The 21386-nt window shown below is 41.9% G+C and overlaps 1 long non-coding RNA gene across 1 annotated transcript; it reads right to left on the bottom strand.

Annotated features, from left to right (window-relative positions):
- Positions 1-5860: 5860 nt before the first annotated feature.
- LOC149747895 (uncharacterized) lies at positions 5861-20589 on the bottom strand. Its single transcript, XR_016395219.1, has 4 exons — positions 20128-20589; positions 8009-8204; positions 6914-7109; positions 5861-6331 (listed from the first exon to the last, which is right to left on the bottom strand). It is a non-coding gene; the product is annotated as an uncharacterized LOC149747895 (long non-coding RNA).
- Positions 20590-21386: the final 797 nt, after the last annotated feature.

Genomic DNA, 21386 nt, shown 5'->3' with positions numbered 1-21386 from the left:
GTCTCTGCCATCAGGCCCTAGCTTTCTGCCCATTCCTGTGTTCGTCTGGTATGAGGCACTAATAAGCACTCCTAACCTGATCAAATCTGAGAAGGGATGGAGCAGAGGATAAGAAGAGTTCTAAGGTTACAAAGTGACCAAAATGTGAGAAAACACAACAAATTGAAAGTGGGAACAAAATCTTCTGCAAATACAAATGGAAGGAATCTTAAAATAGTGAAAAGGATTCTCAAGAGTAAAAATTTATCATAAAACAAGTTGATAAAGGTCCCTTGCGATGTAATCAACGATGCTCACATGCTTTCTACTTACACTTAGACTTAGGAACAATGTCTTAGGATCCAACTGAATCATAAGAACAGGAGCTTCTGTTCTCATTCTAGAATGGTGCTTTTCAAAATGTGGGTCACAACTCATAGTGGGTTATAAAATTAATAGTGGGTCATGACTAGCATCTTTTCTTTCTAATGAAGTAAAGTAGAATAGAGGATATCAGATTGACCCACACAAAGTGAGTTTTGTGGAACTTTTGTTTCAGTTGTGTGTGTGTGTGTGCTAGGGCATGATGCAGAATATATTATTTACTGTGGGTAGCTGTCCATAAAAGTTTAAAAAACAATCCTGGTGAGACATTAGGTGAGACTTCCAGAAAATCTGGAGCAAACTTTGTGTTATGGATTGAATTGTGTTCCTCAGAAGCATGTGTTGAAGTCCTAACCCCCAAGACCTGTGAATGTGACCTTATTGAGATATAACATTTCTGCAGACCTAACACAGGTTGATACGTTAGGGGACAATTTAAACATAATGTGAATTTCACATTTGCTTATATGTGATTTATTCTGGAAGAAACACTAAATAAATGCATCCAACCGCACCCAGCTGAACCTAGCTGTATAGGAAAACTGAAAATACTCACAAGCGCACACCTCAAGCATCTACCTAAGTTCAGCGGGTGTTATGAGCCATACCCATCTGTTGTTACAACTCCCCTGACCAATTTCAGACAACTCTCCTTCCACCACTTCACACTAGCTCACAAGCTACAACCCTTCTGGTCTTTGTCAAAGTAGCATATTAGTTTTAGTATTTTTGCATTTCTTATCCATCCAACATGTGTGAAACGAGGCTACTGCTTTTATAAGGTTCTATCTCTTTTTCTTTACATGTCACTGTTGACATTTCTGAGTGTAATGTCCCAATCACATTTTTCTTATAAGCCCTGAGGTTGTCACTGTGTGATTTTGTAGGGCACAGTGATTTTTAGGAATGCTATGTCATGTGATAGCAGAAGTGACTGCATGGTATTTAAAACGATGATACTGGATGAGATGATCCAATGGGTAGATATGGGAGAGGTCATGGCTGAGTCCAGGGGCACATAACTTCACAGATGGAGGAGAGGAGGAGCCAGCAAAAGAATCATCTGGTGAGATTAGAGGAGACTTGGCTTCTTATACTGTGGTTCTGGAAATTATTTCAAGGAAGGGTTAATCTACTGTGTCCAGTGCTACAGAGAGATCAAGAAAGAAGAGAACTGAGTGAGCAGTGACCCCTGAATTTAGTCACATGGAGGTCCTGAGTGATTTTGATAAGTGCAGTTTGGGTAAAGTAGTGGGTATTAGCCAAATTGGAGAGGGTTTAGTAGCAAAATGGAAGAGAAAAATATATTTTTGAGGAATCATGAAATAATTTTATTTGATTTTGATACAAGTCTTTGACATGCCTTAGTAGGCATATTTGTGTCTTGTATGGTATCTTATAGATCATATCTACTTACAATTTTCAAAGGTTACTAGTAAGTTCCTACTGTGTGCCTGGCAGTGGGAGAGACGCACTGTGTTTAAGAGCGCAGATGCTAGAATTGAGACAGACTTCCTTGTAAACTGTGGTCCCCAACCCTCACTAGTTGTCTGCAGTAAGCCTCACTTTTTAGGCTCCTAAAATGGGGTTAATATCCTATCTCAGTGGGTCATTGTTGGGACTATGTAAGTGAAGTGCTTCAGGGTGCTATCTGACACACAGGATGGCTCATGAAGTTTATTAATTTTTTAACAATGATGACAGTAAAATTTTGGCCTTGAATTTACAATGAAGTTGGGGAGATGAGACAGGCACAAAAAATTAAATAAGTATAAATAAGTAGAGTCAAAGTGATCACAGAAAGTGTGGCTTAAAATGGAACCTAATGGAGGAATAGCTCTGAGAAGAGATTCACTCGCTCTTACCAAACACCAGCCATTCTGCAGGATGCTGTAAGCACAGTCACTTGTTCAATCCTCACAACCATGCTCTGAGGAGGCATTTCTCCCCAGGTCATGGGGGAGAAGATTGAAGCTCCAGCAGGCTCTTTCTCTTGCTCCAGGTCAACAATTAATGGAGGAGCTGGAGCTGGACCAAAGTCCACGCTTAGTGCTGGCAGAACAGCAGAGAGGTGTGGATACTTAACTCTCCACTCTTTGCCATATGCAAACACTAACAAACTAAAGCAAAGCAAAAACAAACTAAACCCATGGCATGCAAAGACGCATTTTAGCCTGATACATCTAAAGAACTACATCTAAGCAACAAACCCAAGAAAAGCTAGCTGTATATTCTTCCTCTTGAGCTTTTCTTCTTCTGGTAGAGTTAATGATGTGTCAAAATGGGGTTCAAGGAAAGGTGAAGGAGAAGGACAAGGGGGGGCTGATCAGCAAGTGCCTATCAAGGGGTGATTTGTGCTTCTGGGAAAATGGTTACAACCTACTGTGCTGTCTGTTTCCCAACCTGGCTGATCCGCAAGTTTATTCCTCAGTGGCCTGAGCTGCTGCCGTCCTGGTTCTTGTGTGGTTTTTGTTGGGATAATTACCAGGTAGGCAGGCACTGGGATGTTTAGAATGTCTCCACACCAATTGAGCTTCTCACTAAAGCTGATAGAGTGTGGGCAGCTGGTGTCCTGTGGGGTATGGTCTGAGGAGTGGCCCAAATCCCTCTTCACTAATTGAACATTAAGGGTTCTCAAAGCACTTCCTTGAGCAGACAGGAGTGTTCAACTGGAGGAGATGTGCTGTGTGGCCAGGCATCACGGAAGCTAATTATTAAAGCACTGGCAGAGACACTTGGTCTCCTCACCTCCTCTCAGCTGGTAAAGGCTATGACCTCAAAGGATAAACCCAGGACAGATAAGTTTTGATGGGTTGTGAGAAAAATGGAACACAAGTCTTTTTAGACAGATTTCTGTGGAAATTTGAAGGAGAGTCTTCATGGGGAGATGTATTCGTTTCCTAGGGTTCTCCTAACAAATTACCACAAACTGGGTGGCCTTAAACCAGGGGTCCCAAGCCCTGGGCTGTGGACTGGTACTGGTCCGTGGCCTATTAAGAACTGGGCCGCACAGCAGGAGGTGAGTGGCGGGCGAGCGAGCTAAGCTTCATCTGTATTTACTGCCGCTCCCCATCACTCGTATTACCACCTGAGCTCCACCTCCTGTCAGATCAGTGACAGCATTAGGTTCCCATAGGAGCTCAAACTCCACTGTGAGCTGCGCATGCGAGGGATCTAGGTTGCCCGCTCCTTATGGGAATCTAATGCCTGATGATCTGAGGTGGAGCTGAGGCAGTGATGATAGTGCTGGGGAGCGGCTGCAAACACAGATTATCACTAGCAGAGAGGTTTGCCTGCACAGAGACCATAATAAATCAATTGCTTGCAGACTCATATCAAAACTCTATTAGTGGGCTTCCCTGGTAGTGCAGTGGTTGGGAGTCTGCCTGCCGATGCGGGGGACACGGGTTCGTGCCCCAGTCTGGGAAGATCCCACATGCCGCGGAGCGGCTGGGCCCGTGAGCCACGGCCGCTGAGCCTGAGCGTCCGGAGCCTGTGCTCCGCAACGGGAGAGGCCACAACAGTGAGAGGCCTGCGTACTGCAAATTAAAAAAAGAAAAACTCTATCAGTGAGTGGCAAATGAAAACAAGCTCAGGGTTTCCACTGATTCTGCATTACGGTGAGTTGTATAATTATTTCATTATATATTACAGTGTAATAATAATAGAAATAAAATGCACAATAAATGTAATGTGCTTGAATCATCTGGAAACCATCCCCCCACTCCAGTCCGTGGAAAACCTGTCTTCCACGAAACTGGTCCCTGGTGCCAAAAAGGTTGGGGACCGCTACCTTAAACAACAGAAACCGATTCTCTTACAGTTCTAGAGGAATGCATAAGTCTGAGATCAAGGTGTTGGTAGGGATGGCTCCCTCTTCTGAGGAACAGTCTGCGCCATGCCTTTCCCCTAGCTTCTGTTGGCTGCTGGTAATTCTTCCTTTTCTTTGACTTGTAGACACATCTCTCCAGTCTCTGCTTCCATCTTCACAGGCTGTTTTCCCTATGTCTCTTCTTATAAGGTTGCAAGTCATCTTCCAAGCCTCACCCTACTCCAGTATGACCTCATCTTAATTTTATCTGCAATAACCCTGTTTCCAAATAAGGTCGCGTTCCGTAGTTTTCAAGAAGGACATAAATTTTGGGGGGATGCTATCCAACTCAGTACAAGAGGGGGGCATAAAACCATTAGGTGTCATTTTTTGGAGAGAGAGAGTGGTGAGGAAAGGAGAGGAAGAGTCTCTGAAGGCGGGCGTGAAAGCATACCAGTGAAGCAGGCAACCTTGTAACAGGAAACAGACGTCCAAATGAGGCAATTGAGATTTTAAAGAAGGAACTGTATATGATGAGTGGCAGGGTTAAGTAAAAGTGAAGAAACAAACAAACAAAAAAAAACCAAGAGGGTAACCGAGAACCCCAGAGCTAGCATAGTAGGGCGTCATCTTCACAACCCACCCTCCACCTTCCCCGCCCCGTGGAGACGAGCTACTCCGCATCCCACCAGCATCTCCGCTGTCCCTGAGGCCTCTCCAGTCCTATCCCGGCTTCTCTGACGCTCGGACGTGGGCTGCCTGTGGGACAATTCCCGGCATCCAGGCACACACAACCCGGAAACGGGCGGGTTGGTGCTGGTGCGTCACCCTTGATGCAGGGGCGATGGAAGCCAGTTGATGCCCACTCCCCTATTACTTCCCCAGCAAAATGTTCTGTGATTTATTTCAGAAAATTCCTCAGCAGATTGAGGAACTGAGTGCCACTTGATGAGAGCGGTGGCCAATTCAATAACTCATCCTTGTTTGGGTTTTTACTTCCTCTCCACTACCCCTGCCTCTCATTCCCGTGCTCTGAGGAAAGTTCCCGAATAAATCATGTGCACTCAAGCCTGCATTGCAGCCTCTTCTTTCAGGGAAACCCAGACTAAGTAACCATTCTAAAACCAGCAAGTGCAAGGAGATTACTGGATTTGAGAGGGTAGTGGGGAGAGAGAGAGAGGGTGCGAGCCAGGGCAGCTGAAGCCAAAGCAAACAAAATGTAGTCTAACCAGGAATGAGGCAATCACTGTCAACGCTCAGGCCGGCAGGGGACAGGCAGGGGCAATTCACAGCCCAAACATGATCTCCTCGTCCCCACTGTCCCCTGCCAGGACCTTCTGTGGCTGAACCAGTTCCCAAAGGGTGAGGAAGGGTTAGCCTTGATGCAGTCCATAGAGGTCAGCACAATCGGGCCTACTCACCTATCAGCTTTTTCTCCTGCTGACCTTGAATCTCACAAAATTGACTACAGCATCGCCTTTCTTCTCAGGCCATCTTTTTTTTTTTTTTTTTTTTGGCTTTATTTATAAATTTAATATGATAAACACCTATGAAACTACTGCCCGGTGGAAAAAAATTAGAACATTACCAACACATTTACATCTACTTACATGCGCCTAGTCTATCTTATCCCTTTACCCCTTTCTTGTTACCAAAGGTAACAACCATTTGTTTTATTTTGTTAAATTGAAGGATAGTTGATTTACAGTACTGTCAGTTTTTGGTATACAGCAAGCTGATTTAGTTATATATATGTATATATGTATATTTTTTCGGATTATTGGATTTTTATCCAATGGATTATTAATGGATTATTATCCATTACAATACAAGATATTGAATACAGTTCCCTGTGCTACACAGTAAATCCTTGCTGTTATGTAATTTATGTATAGTAGCTTGTATCTGTTAATCTCATACTCCCAAAGAGTTGCTCTTCCAAGCGCACAGGAGTCACTTGTCTGCTACACAGATTATTTTTATTTATTACAGTTGAGCCTACAGGTCATAATAAACTCAGCCATCATCTGGATTAAACAGCCTAGTATTATTAGACGGGTGAACGTGGATTCAGAACATCTGCTGGTTCAAATCCCAGCTTTGCTAGAATTTCACTCGAGCAAATTTCGTAATCCCTCCAAGTCTCAGCTTTCTCATCTGCAAAACAGGATTAAAATATCAACCCTACCTCACAACATTTTTGGGAAGTTTCCGTGAAATAACACGTTGTAAATGGTGGCTATTTTTTAAAATTACTGCTACTTTTATTACTGCTTACTCATGACTCAATTTTTTGCTTATAGCCTCAGATATTGATAGACTTTATTAACAAATTGTACAGAGTTGGATGTCAGAGTCTCAGAAATCTAAAAACTTATCTAAATACTTGAGGCTTTCTCTTAATGTTAGAGTTGGATAAACTTATATTTTATCACCCCTTCTGTCTCCTTGCTCTTAACTATATAAAACAGCCAGAATTAATCATAAGTGACAAACTAGCTAACTGTTCTTCAGTTGCATTCAGACTACAGTGGTTGATTTTTTTTAAAGAAACTTTATTTTTAGAACAGTTTTAGAGTTACAGTAAAATTAAGATAGTACCAGGAGCTCTCATATACCTGTACACGTAGCTTCCTCTGTTATTAATATGTTATATTAGTATGAAATATTTGATACAATTAATGAATAGATATTGATACATTATTAACTGAAGTCCGTAGTTTATTCAGATTTCCTTACTTTTTACATAATGTCTTTTTTCTGTTCCAGGATCCCATCCAGGATACCATATTACTTTAGTTGACATGTCTCTTTAGGCCCTCTTCGCTGTGACAGTTTCTCGGACTTTCCTTGTTGCTGGTAATCTTGACACTTTTGAGGTGTTCTGATCAGGTATATTGTAGGATACCCCTTTATTTTTCTCAAAGATAGACTTCTGGGGAGAAAGATCACAGAGGTGAAGTGTCATTCTCATCACATCATATCAAGGGTGCATTGTGTCAACATGATTCATGACCAATGATGCTGACCTTGATCACCTGGCGGAAGTAGTGTTTGTCAGGTTTCTCCTCTGAAGTTACTCTTTTCTCCCCCCACTTTCCATACTGTATTCTGGAAAGAAGTCACTATGCACAGCCCATGCTTAAGGAGTGGGGATTTATGCTCCCCCTTCTTCAGGGAAAAGTACTTACATAAATTATTTGGAATTCTTCTGCATGGAAGATACTTAATTATTCCATTCCAGTATACATGTAGAGTAGAATTAGAATTGTTAACCTGCACCCCCATGAGAAACAACTTCATCCACTAGAGTAAATGCTCATATACAGTTCCTTTTGCTATTAGTCTTACCAACTCCTCTCATTTCCAAAGTGACTTAGGTCTGCACATCTCCCTTTACCCACTTGGGTGAGATTGTTTAAAACATTTGTAACACTTTCAGTTTCTCTTGCCCCGGTCTGCATCAGACTACAATGATCTTTAAATGGGCTTTATTTTTTTTTTTAAGGATTTTTTTTTGATGTGGACCATTTTTTAAAGTCTTTATTGAATTTGTTACAATACTGCTTCTGTTTTATGTTTTGGTTCTTTGGCTGCGGGGCATGTGGCATCTTAACTACCCGACCAGGGATCGAGGCCACACCCCCTGCATTGGAAGGCGAAGTCTTAACCACTGGACTGCCAAGGAAGTCCCTAAATGGGCTTTAAATTAAAATTGACAGTGATGAAGTAATTTATGCCAGACTCTCAGGGACAGTCTGCCTGATTGCTGACAGGGATGAATCACTGAGGGAAAGGCCCGCATTTCTGTGCTGCTGGACGCTTTGACCTCACCTCTGAATCGGCTGGGCTGCATTCAGGTTCACTGGAAAGTGACCTCTGTCTGGGACCCCGGTACAACGGGCCTGGTGTAGCAGGGCTCACCCTCAGCTGTGTTGTGAAGGTTTTGTGTGAGCATCTGACCTCTCTGTGTTCAGGAAAGAGTGTGCTCTGTTGTAATTCAGCTTCGCGTATCCAAGTATTTGTGACTCTGTGAAACACAACATATTTAGTTCTTTTCTTGTCCTTTGAGAAAAATCTACCAATTTCTTTTGAAGTCATGGGGCTATGTAAATAAAATCTCTCCAGCCTCATAAACAACTTCTTCCCCTTATTTTTTTTCTCTCTTTCCCAAATAGGACTTTTTTTTTTGAGTGTGAATAAAGATATTACAAGAAAAAGAGAATATAATAAAAAGGAAAACATGGGTACAAATTTATGATAATACTAGCTTTATTTTTCTTAAAAAAATGGAGAATAATGAATTTGAATCAAATTGGATAATGAAGAAGAAGATGGAATATGTTATGAAAATAATAATGTCTATGCTTTCTCTCTGGATTATGTAGTTGTTAAACCATATATTTAATTTGTTGAATATTTTGTGGTTATCACTCTGTTTATAACAATGATTGCTAATTTCAAGTCTCACTGACGGAGAGGGAGCCAGAGGGCATTGTAATAGATATGCACTAATCCTAAAACTGCTTTGGACATGAGAGCTGACCCTCCTTAGCAGGACTCAGGTGTTAACAACCAAGGCTTCAGCCACAACAGAATTTGAAAAATATCCTACGTGGAAACTTTTCTTCTCAGTGACATATATTTTGAATTTCTGTTTTCAATGAACAGAGGGGAAAGGAGCTGTGAAATGCATTTTCAACTGGGGAGATATGAAGAGGGTTCATGGAAAAAGGTAAGTTAAGAGATGAATCAAATCTTTCCTTTGAAAAAAAGAAATCAGAAAAGCCCTATTTTGACTGGGCATTTGGAATACCATTGCCTTTGGGACTCTGTCAATGGAATGTTTAACCGCAGTTCCTTGGGAAATTGACCAGGCTTCTCATTGCTCCATGCTTCTCTTTGTTTAAGTGTCTACCTGTCATAGAACTGTTGAAGCCCTTCCACCTCCTGGAATTGAAAGCCACTCTGGGGGGAGAGGCAGGGTTTAGGGAAGCCCTCACTCATCTCACAGAGGTGCAAGGGCAGGGTGAGCACCTGACAGTGGGTGCCCCCTTGTATTTTGCATCCTAGATGCCTCACTGGCCTCATCCTAGCCTTGGTCCCCAGAGCCAAAAAGAGTTATCTGAAAGGTTTGAGATTTAGGCAATATAGCGATCTGGGCATCTCCCAGGCACGTGCAGATGTATGAGAGCACCCGGGCTCTGGTGCTGTGTCAGCTCCAGTAGAAAGAAAGTGTAAGTTGCTACCTCTCAACCTCAACTGTGCGAAATGACAGTTTGATCCTTTGGCCAAAACACACCTAAAAGGCCAAAATGTACCTGTGACCGATTAGATCTCCCAGAGTCAACCCAGCCTGATCTGCCTGGTTGAGCAGCTGAGAATGTGTGTTTCCAGAGCTGTATAGTTTGACTGTTTCTCCAGTGGCTTAGGGATGGCTGGCTTGGTCTCCGAGTAGATTCTCTCTGACCCATTCTTTCTGATTCTGACCTTCTGTCTCTACTCCAGGTCCTAAGACCCACTCTGGGTGGTGATCTGGCAATGACTGTTGACATTCCTATGATCAGGATGCCCAGATGCTGGTTTTCAGCTGGGCTGTGTCTTCCCCATTGCAGGGAAGTTAACTCGTTTTCGGAAGATTCTAGCACCTTAGTGTCTTGACTGCTTGGATTTTGCATATTTAGACAAAGCTTTTCCTTATGATTCCCAGATATGATTCCTTCCTCTCCACTCCCCCAAAGCACCTGCCTTATATTTCTATTTATTGCTTCCTCTGCCCTGTATTAACAGTGCCTGGCATGCACGTCTTGCCCTCACCAGACTGTGGGCTCCATGAGTCCAGGGTCAGTGTCTCATTCAGTTCTGATTCTTCACAGCATTAATCCAGTGCCTGGGACTTGGGATGTGTCCCAGGAAAAAAATTCTTAAATGAATGAGTTAGTGAATGATTGAATTTATAACTATCAAAGAGAATTCACAGAAATTTTTGCTTCTAATTGGACAGGAGCATATTCTTCTTGGTGCTGAAGCTTCTCTTTGTTAGCCAAAGAACTGCTTTAGGAAGATGTTTTGGTCACTGAGGGATGGCGAGAGGGAGCATGAAAACAGATCCAGGACAGAGACATTGTCATGAGTCAAACTTAGGCACTTATTTAGATAATAAAGGGTAACACCAGAGTTAGTAATAAGGTAGATCAGACAGTTACAAAAGTACAATGTGAAGAAATAATTGTTAGTTGGGATCCTGTTGCTTTAGAATGTCAGTGAAAATGCTGGCAAATTGTATTTACGTTGGATAAGATCCTTTAGACTCTATTATTCCAAATGTAAATTTTATGATTCAGTACAATGTATCCATGGAGTTAAGTCAGGAGTATCATGATATGATAGAAAAATTCCCCAGTGTACCCCTCAAGCACTATCTGGTTGGTTGTTTTTGAATGAGGCACTTAAGTTATTGATTAATTTAAAGTAGACTAAGGGATGCCTAAGAGCTTTCCAATCTCTGAAACGTTAGGATTTTATGCTTCTAAGTGGTTTTTAAAAACACGATAATTCAAAAACAAAACAAAACAAAAAACACAATTATTCAGAGTGCTCTTTACGTAAATAAAAGATCCAAACGTACTTCTCCCCATGAATATAATTTAAATATTTAAATGTAATTTGTTATATGTTCAATGATTCATTTGAATATATAGTGAATAAAATGCTAATAGTTTAATAAATAATAGCTATTAAAAAGGGCTCAAAATGTATGAACTATTTAATTTCTTAACACAATACCTACATTTTTCTCAAACACAAAACAGAAAAATACTTTCTACTAGAAACTCCACACCATAATGCCGTTCTCACCGTAATTTGCCAAACGACATTTTGTCGAAGGCTGAGGGGAGGGGATTTCTCCCACAGCCCTGAGAGCCATAGAAGCCTTTATTTAAAACTCCGGTGGGAAGGATGACAATCATGTCACAGGGCATAAGTAGGGAAGGGAGGGGAGGGAAGAGTCATCACTCAGATTTGATTCCTTCTGCTGTACTTGTTCTCCTGTCACCGCATCCATGGGGCCAGGAGGAAGTATTGAGGAGGCACAGATGAGTTACCTGTGCATCATACACAGATCAAAACCCACCAGTTCCCCTCTCCTTTCTGTCATCCATTATTTCCCCAGCGCTCCCCATCATGAAACAGGGTGACCTGACATCAGACACAGAAGACAGAAGAGTTTTGCCCTGACTTAAAGAAAGGATCCTGATGAAAACTGAATTCTTTTTGCTCTACAAAAATATATAAATTATGTACACAAAAAATTCTCTATGATCTGACGAGCATGGAATCCCATTGATACACAGCATGCTATGTTCTTTGGTCCACCAAAGTGTGTTTAAAAATGAGATTTTGTGGCTTTCTAAGCTGGTTTAATATTGAGGAAGACAGTCAGGCTTGGCTTTTCCCTGTTTTAAGTCAAAACAGGTTCTGATAAAAACAAACCAAACTTCCCCTTTCCTCTGTGTTTCTCCTCTTTCATAGCTTTGGATCCTTCTAAAATACCTATCATCTCAGATTAGGGTAGGATGCCCTTGAGATCACTCTACATAGCAGAAATTAACTTTTCGATGGTCTTAATTTATCAGGCATTGTGCTAAAGGCTTTGTATTCACGATCACCATGCAAAGATATTTATGTGGGGTGAGGTCTCCTTGATTGGAACCATAATCATATACTCTTGTCTATTTCTGCTTAACCGTAATCAGTGTCCAGGGTATTGTGCAACTGATCCGGGATTTTATTTCAGAGGGATCCTGGGTTATGCATATGCTCTTTGTGAACAAATTCACCCTGAAATCCCAGAAAGTCCAAAGATGAGTCACCTGGTATATTTTTGCCCTGGTATATGAAATCTCTGATCAAACTGGCATTATCTGGTATGTTTATCAGAGTGTAAATGAGGGTGTATAGTGGGTGGCAGATGTAGGAAGAAGGCAATTTGATGAATGGCAGCTATTAAAAAGAAACAAGGAAGGAGCAGCAGTAAATTTGTGGTTCAGGATACTCTGCCATGTGCAGAGGGACCCTATGTTGGCAGTGACAAGCTGGTAGAATCAAGGAAATGAATCACTAACTTTGGAAGTGTCAGAGGTGGCCAGAGTCCTGTCTGAATAATAAAAACTTTACTGCACCATCAGCATTGCCTGTAGACAGAAAGGAGACAAATTTGAACCAGTGCCCAGAGAAAAACTGAATCAATTTGTACACGCTTTCCCAGCTCACATAGACCATCCCCGAATACATAGCAAAACTCCTCCTTGAGAAAAAAAATCACACATGCTCCTTCATTTCCCTGACTTATCCGTATTTTATATCAACATCATGATAAGTTTTTTTCCTTCTTCCTTTATTACAATCTATTTTTCCCTTCCTTTCTCTTTTATTCTCTAAAGTGAAATACAGAGAATTAGAAAAAAAAAAGTATATCTCAACTTGTCCTTAAGACACGGAGTCCTAACGTTGCTTTTTGGAAAGAAGGTAAGAGCTTGTCAACTCTGTGGGGGAAAATAGTACTAAATCTGTGCCAGGTTTTTGGTTTTTTTTCATTTTGTCTTTCTGTATGTGTGTAATAATAGTGAGGTACTTCATATGAGTTTGCAAAGTCACTGGTTTGGCACTGCTCTTCCTAGCTGGCTGGAGTAGGGCAAGGTTAGTTGGAGTGGACACAAGGCACCCACGCCTTCTGTCCATTCTGTGCTCTCACTAGCTACTCATTCAGCTCTGGGTTATCTTTCAAAATCTCCTTCAGGTATTGACTCACAGGAAACCTTTTTCAATATACACTCCCTGCTCTTCCCCACCTCCACACCCCATGAATCATTTTCCCTGTACTATTTCTAGATTTTGTGCATATTTCAATATACTGAAACCATCGATCTGCGTTGTGTTTACACGTCTGTCTCTCCTACTGGTATGTGAACCCCTACAAAGAATAGATGTTCTTTTGCCTGTAGCCCTACGCTCAATAGTGAATGGTGTAGAGTAGGGACCAAGCAAATGTATACCTAACTGACCTGGCTGCAGTCATTTGGAGATGGCACACGGGCAGCCCAGGTATTCACTGTTCTCTAAGTGCAGGATCAATCTCACTGATATCTTATTTATTTTCTGGCTTAGTCAGTTTCCCTCCAAGACAGTTCCAGTCTACTGTGAAATGTCTTTCTCACAAGCCACTTCCTCTTCCACCCTGTTAACACACATACATGCACGGTCCAGGCAGAGTGTGTCTTTGTGGATTCTAGGCAGTGATGGGGAAATGAAAATGCCATATTGAGTCTAAGACACAGATTTTTTTTTTCACCTTTTGAATTGAAATTAGGGCACATCTTAATATTCCCCACTGGTATTGAGGAGTACCATACTCCTCAGATACTAAATGAATGGCATCTTACAATTATGATTGGCCATGTTTTTGCCTTCTGAATTGTACTTCAAATAATGCAACTTTCAATGATGGTGCCTTAGATTTGTTGAAATATGATACTTAGGGAAGTAGCCCTACTAGTGGCCAGCCCAGCCCTACCAGGTTATATGGTGAATTCTGGATATGTTCCACTGCTGCATTAAAAATAAACCCAAGGGCTTCCCTGGTGGTGCAGTGGTTGGGGGTCTGCCTGCCGATGTGGGGGATGTGGGTTTGTGCCCCGGTCCTGGGGGATCCTGCATGCCGCGGGACGGCTGGGCCCGCGAGCCGTGGCCACTGGGCCTGCGCGTCCGGAGCCTGTGCTCCACAACGGGAGAGGCTGCAGCAGTGAGAGGCCCGGGTACCACACAAAAAACAAATAATAATAATAAATAAAAATAAATTAAAAAATAAACCCAAAACAGACTTTTCCAGAATAGACTGAAAGGGTTAGACTTAAGGATCAGAGGGCAAGGTTCACATGACAGTTATTGTTACATCTCTGGCATTTGACCTACTATGTGCCTGTCACATATATATACTTAATACATAAACATAATTGCTAACAGTTCTGGGGTCTTTACTCTGTGGTAGTCACTGTGTTAGGTACTTTTCATATATAGGGCCATTTGATTCTGAAAACATCACTTCTAGTGGGTTTGAATATGATCCCCATTTTTCAGATGCATAGAGTGAGGCTGAGGTAGATAGGTAACGTGCCTAAGTCTGTAGATAGTAAGTGGCATAGGTATGGCTGGACCCCAGGTCCATCTGACTTCAAAGACCATGCTCTTGTCCTCAGTGCAATGCTTTCTTCCCAGCAGATATTAATTTGGGACAAGTGATATTTCTACTGACCTTGATGGCCATTTGCTTGATCAGAGTTGTCAGTTCTCAACTTCTTTTCCAAATTGCCTGCTTTCCCAGGCACCATAATGTCCACTGGTCATTAAGTGATCACCTTAGATTTCTTATTTGGATGAATATTGCTAATTTGTAATAAATAGTGTGTTAGAAAAAATATTTTCTTAGTTTAATGATAATAGGCAAATTCTATCAAAACCAAAAATCCATAAGCGCTGTTTGGGATTATGATGGTATAGTGTCATAAGTGCAGTACTGTGGAGGTAAAAGAAAATTTTTTGGAAGCAGAAGAAAAAAAGTAAAATCTCTCTTTGGTAGGACTGTCACCCTTGAGGTCACTGAAAATTAAGTTCAATGGCCTTGACCAACCTCCTCTGTTGGGGCTGAGATCTGTTTTTTCCAACACCAAGCATAAACTTAAGAAATTACTGAGGAAAATTACTTCAGGTACAAAAGATTCTGTTAGACCAGTCACCTTTTCTCTTTCTATTCATCACAGAGATCAGAACGAGGGCTGGTGGGGTGCACGCCATACTGGGCGATGGGAGACGCTCTGGCTTAGACCCGACTTGAATGAGTGTGCATTGCAGGCACCTAGAGGGCTTTTTCCAACATGGATTGTTGGACCCACCCCCAGAGTTTCCGATTTATTAGATGTGTGATGGATCCTAAGAATTTGTGCATAAACAAATTCCCAGATGTTGCAGATGCCGCTGGTCCAGATGCCACACTCTGAGAACCACCGGCCTTGGCATTAGAAGACGTGGGTTTGGATCCGGGATTCCTCACTTGACTAGCCATGACATAAGGAATTTGGTTCTCTGAGTCTTGTTTCCTTATCTGTAAACTGAACGATAAACTACTTGTTCTATCCATTTTATAAGACTTGTGTGAAAAGAAAATAATATATTTGCAAATCATTTAAGAGCCTATTATTGTTATTATTACTAATATTCTTGTGAGAGAACCTGTAGATTTATGGCACCCCAGAGAGGAGCTGGCAGAACTTTTGAGTTACACAAGGCTCAGGGGAACAATTCAGAGAATTCAGAGTGAATGTTGTACTCTGAAGGGTGGAACACAGAATCCCTGGGGAACAGCATGATGTGAGTTGAAAGAACATGGGTTCTGTGGTCCTCCAAACTGCACGTGTGTGTTCAGATCGTGGCTCCACAGGACTGGAATCTGTTTCCCATCTGGAAAATGAGAGTGAGAGGACACACCTTGCAGGTTTGCTGTGAGGGCTGTTCAGATAACACATTTATAGAACTAGCACAGTGCCTGATACACAGTAGGCACTCAATAAATATTAGCTCCTCATATAGATTTCAGCTTTGATAGTATAGCCATGTCCCACAAGGCAGCCAGCTCCCTAATCCTGGAAGGCCATATCCCAGCAATGCTGCTTTGAATGAACAATTGTTCTCACTGACCTCCAAGGTTCCTTCCAAATGAGAGTCTAACGTCAACACAAAGCAAACGCATCTGGTCAGCTGCCAGCAGCCCGGACTGTTTCCCTCAGTCTTCCCTTCTGACTGACAGCTGTACCACTCATATCTTTGTCATGACCTGCCATATAACCATTAAGCAGCACTTTCTGGAATTCCCTAGCGGGCAGAGCACTAAGAATAGAAAAATTGAAATTACAGGAGGATCAGTGCACAGAGCTCTTTATTTTCCCCCTGGATTATGTGACAATCGAATCAAGTCTAAACCAGAAAATGCATGACAGTGCAATGAGCTCTTCACCGACAGATGCTAGATAAGCTTCAGCAATCTGCTCCGGGTAGGTGGAAGTTCCAGGCTTGCAAAACCTGATAGTTCATAGAAGCAACAACTGGAGCACAATTGCTGACGGAGTCGTGAAACCTCATACCACGTCATGGGTCTGGAATGCAGCTAGCTCATGGTGCCATGTTGGACAGACTTGCCTTTTATACCTCATGCTGATTAGGAGTTATTCACTCAGGCCACATGTCCTCTCGCATATTACATGAACCAACACTCTGTCTTTCCAACTTGACATCACAAGTGATACAGATGGGCAGGGTGTCCTTGAACATGCAAGCCTATTTCAGTGATAGCAAGTGATGGACACAACAAAAATGGGAGAGAATTTGCTCAGTTTCTATTTTTCTCTTCCTTATTAGGTTTACATAGACTGGGTGGGTTGGATGCAGGACAGGTAAGGAAAGGTGAGGAAGGGTAAAGCATTATAATTTGATCTGACAGCATTCATTTCCTCTCTTGACATTCCTTGCCAGCAAATATGGAAAGTGTAATTCTTTACGTGAATGTCTAATATTTTATTTCTTTCCTGACTTTAAGTTAGGAGTCTTTTTCTTTTTCTCACGAAAATACTTCCTATGATTGCAGGATAATACACTCTCCAATTTTCAGACAATATTTTCTTCTGACTCATGGTAAATTTCCAACTTTTCTGCCCTCTGCTTTTCTGCTCCTGGATCCCAGTTACCTTTAATTCTGAAGGCTTTTTCTGACTTCCTTCAATGGTCTCATCCTCCAGAATACTGACTTCTTTCCATGTGATTCATTGCCAGCTTCCATGATGACTTCTAGATTCATAATCTTCCAGTCTCTTCCACTCAGATGAGCTCTGTTTTCATCCTATCTCAGCCACTCCACCAGCAAGGTCACATCTTACACTTGGTCACAACTCAGATGTGCTCCGCTTCCAGGACAGAAATTCTAAAACCCCTCTCCTTTTCTCTCCCTCATTCTCTCTCCCTCTCTCTCTCTCTGTCTCTCCCTGTGTTTTTCCTTTCATCTTTAGTAAGACCTCTAGCCCATGGTTCTGACTAAGTAAACTACTCCATCACCAGAATTGGTTTCATTGCATCCACAGAAGTCTGGACATAGTGATCAATCATTTCAGTTCAGTACCACCTACGATCCCCTCTGCGATGTGTCTCAAATCTGTCCTCACTTTCTATTCCTGCTGGTTCTTCTGAGCACACTTGTGAGGATGTCCTACCTGTTCTCCCTTTCTTCTAATCTGCTTTGCTCTAATCTGTATTCATTAACCCTTTCTAAAATGATTATCTTGGTTTTAAAGCTCCATGAGAGCTTGTGCAACTCTTATCCTCCAAACACCTTCTACTTTTTCTCATCTCGACCTGAAAAATACCATCTTTTCTAAAGTCCATTTCAAATAACACCTCCATATTTCCCCAACTTTCCTCGATCCCTTCTCAGTGTTATATTTCTTCCCCAGCTATAATAGTTTGTGTATATGTTTTATCTTCTCTGTAATGACCCTCCATAATGTGGGTGGGTCTCATTTAATCAGTTGAAAGCCTTAAGAGAAAAAGACTGAGGTCCTCTGAGGAAGGGGGAATTCCACCTCTAGACACTCAGACTTGAGCTGCTACATCACTTCTTTCCTGGTCAGTATCCTCACATGAGCTTTGGATTTAGAGAGAGATCTGGGAGATGATCCCAGCTCTAATATTTACCAGATAGATGATCTCGGGCAAGTCACTCCATTTTGCTAAGACCAAGATTCTTCCTCTATAAAAAGGGGATAATACTCTCTACTTCATGGGATTGTTATGAGGATTAAATGAGATTAAATGACTGACATATAATAGCCATTTAAGAAATATTATTTCTCCTCTTCTTCTCCACTCCTTGTGTCCTTGAGGTTGGAGACTATGTCCTACTCATTTTGTATCCCTTGAAGTGTCAACAGTGTTTGGCCCTTAGCAGGCCTTCAATAAATATTTACTGAATTCACATGTCTATATCATTTGTCTATTTTTCTGTTGAAAGTTGGAACTCCAGAGACAGTGCATTTTTAAATTTGCAGTCCATTTTTCTACTTAATTTTGGTAAGTTTAAAGTGGAGTACTCTTTATATACTGAGCAAACACTTAATAGATTAGCTTAGTACTGACAATTCTACCTTCTCCATTGAGAAAGACCTGTGGCTGTGTGCTCTGTGTCTGGCCTGGAGTTGAGACAATTTTTTTTGTGAAAAAAACTCAGTCCTAATAATGACATCTGAGAAGCTTCTCCTTCAGGTTACTGACTCAGCATGACCCAATAGAGTCGTGACCAATCAGGCCCTTCTCCCAGATGCAGAGCTAGTATGAAATGAGCTGGGAAAACTGATGCACATCCTTGAATGTAGAGCATCCCTCTTAGGAAAATCTCATGGTACGACAGAATTTCTGGCAAAATAACTGCTTCTTGGAGGAAAAGCAAGGCTTCAAGTTAGGTGTTTGTTAAAGGTGTCATGATGTAGTAGAAAGATCATTGAACTTGGGTTGGAAAAGCTTTACTCAAATCTCAGCTCCTCTACATATTAGCTGTGGAACCTCATGTAGGTTACTGGGATCTCTTTCACCTTTAAAAGATGATAACAATACCCATAACACAAGTTGTTATGAGGATTGAATGTTATATAAGTGGAATCCCCAGTGGAGTAAATGACATGTTCAGAGAGAGCAATTAACAAATATTAGTTGAAATGTTGACGTCTACAGAGAAATTTCTCATGAAAGAAAGACCTAACTCACTTTACAGACATACAATAGTATACATTGTGCTGTCATTGATTATCTATGTAACTGAAAGATAGTTTTAATGTGTCAGCTTGGCTAGGCTTTGGTGACAAGATGTTAGGTTAAAACCAGTATAGATGTTGCTGTGAAGGTATATTTTAGATATGATTAAGATTTAAATCAGCAGTCTTTGGTTAAAGCAGAGGACCCTCTATAAGGTGGGTGGGTCTCATTTAAGCAGCTGAAAGCCTTAAGAGAAAAATACTGAGGTCCTCTGAGGAAGGGGGAATTCCACCTCTAGACTGCCATCAGACTTGAACTGCAGCATCACTTCTTTCCTGGTCTCCAGCCTGCTGGCTTGCTTTACAGATTTTGGACTTGCTAGGCCCCACAGCTGTATGAGCCAGTTCCTGAAAACAAATCTCTCTGTATATAGATACACCTCTATGCGTTCTGTTTCCTTGGAGAACCTTGATTAGTACAGCCTGCCTTGCTCTCTAGGTGGCAATTGAATGTCAGGGACAATATCTAACTCATCTTTAGGTCCTCACTACCCAGCCCAGTAGCACAGTGTCATATCCATAGTAAATACTCATGCTTATTGAATTGAAAAAGAAAAGAATAACTTGTGAACCAGAGAACCAAGATGGCGGAGTAGAAGGACGTGCTCTTACTCCCCCTTGTGAGAACACCAGAATCACAACTAACGGCTGAACAATCGTTGACAGGAAGACACTGGAACTTACCAAAAAAGATATCCCACATCTAAAGACAATGGAGAAGCCACAATGAGACAGTAGGAGGGGCGCAATCACAATAAAATCAAATCCCATAACTGCTGGGTGGGTGACTCACAAACTGGAGAACATTTATATCACAGAAGTGCACCCACTGGAGTGAAGGTTCTGAGCCCCACGACAGGCTTCCCAACCTGGGGGTCTGGCAACAGGAGGAGGAATTCCTAGAGAATCAGACTTGAAGGCTAGCAGGACTCTGACAGGACTGGGGAAAACAGAGACTCCACTCTTGGAGGGCACACACAAAGTAGTGTGCACATCGGGACCCAAGGGAAGGAGCAGTGACCCCAGGGGAGACTGAACCAGACCTACCTGCTAGTGTTGGAGGGTCTCCTGCAGAGGTGGTAGGTGGCTGTGGCTCACCCTGAGGACAAGGACGCTGGCAGCAGAACTTCTGGGAAGTACTAATTGGTGTGAGCACTCCCAGAGTCCACCATTAGCCCCACCAAAGAGCCCAGGTAGGCTCCAGTGTTGGATTGCCTCAGGCCAAACAACCAACAGGGAGGGAACTGAGCCCTACCCATCAGCAGACAAGCAGATTAAAGTTTTACTGAGCTCTGCCTACCAGAGCAACACCCAGCTCTACCCAACATGAGTCCTTCCCATCAGGAAACTTGCTGAAGCCTCTTACATAGCCTCATCCACCAGAGGGAAGACAGCAGAAGCAAGAAGAACTACAATCTTACAGCCTGTGGAACAAAAACCACATTAACAGAGAGATAGACAAGATGAAAAGTCAGAAGGCTATGCATCAGATGAAGGAACAAGATAAAGCCCCAGAAAAACAATTAAATGAAGTGGAGATAGGCTACCTTCCAGAAAAAAAATTCAGAATAATGATAGTGAAGATGGTCCAGGACCTTGGAAAAAGAATGGAGGCAAAAATCAAGAAGATGCAAGAAATGTTTAACAAAGACCTAGAAAAATTAAAGAACAAACAAACAGAGATGAACAATACAATAACTGAAATGAAAGCTACACTAGAAGGAATTAATAGCAGAATAACTGAGGCAGAAGAACGGATAAGTGACCTGAAAGACAGAATGGTGGAATTCACTGCTGCAGAGCAGAATAAAGAAAAAAGAATGAAAAGAAATGAAGACAGACTAAGAGACCTCTGGGACAACATTAAACGCAACAACATTCGCATTATAGGGGTCCCAGAAGGAGAAGAGAGAGAGAAAGGGCCAGAGAAAATATTTGAAGAAATTATAGTCAAAAACTTCCCTAACATGGGAAAGGAAATAGCCACCCAAGTCCAGGAAGAGCAGAGAGTCCCATACAGGATAAACCCAAGGAGAAACACGCCAAGACAAATAGTAATCAAATTGGCAAAAATTAAAGACAAAGAAAAATTATTGAAAGCAGCAAGGGAAAAACGACAAATAACATACCAGGGAACTCCCATAAGGTTAACAGCTGATTTCTCAGCAGAAATGCTACAAGCCAGAAGGGAGTGGCATGATTTACTTGAAGTGATGAAAGGGGAGAACCTACAACCAAGATTACTCTACCCGGCAAGGATCTCATTCAGAATCGACGGAGAAATTAAAAGTTTTACAGACAAGCAA

The sequence above is a fragment of the Delphinapterus leucas genome, chromosome 12, assembly GCF_059928025.1.
Source record: "Delphinapterus leucas isolate spDelLeu-1000000601 "Yukka" chromosome 12, BTC_Dleu_Yukka2, whole genome shotgun sequence".
Taxonomy (NCBI): Eukaryota; Metazoa; Chordata; class Mammalia; order Artiodactyla; family Monodontidae; genus Delphinapterus; species Delphinapterus leucas.
Note: the sequence above shows the minus strand (reverse complement) of the source record. Positions and strands in the feature narration are given on the sequence as shown.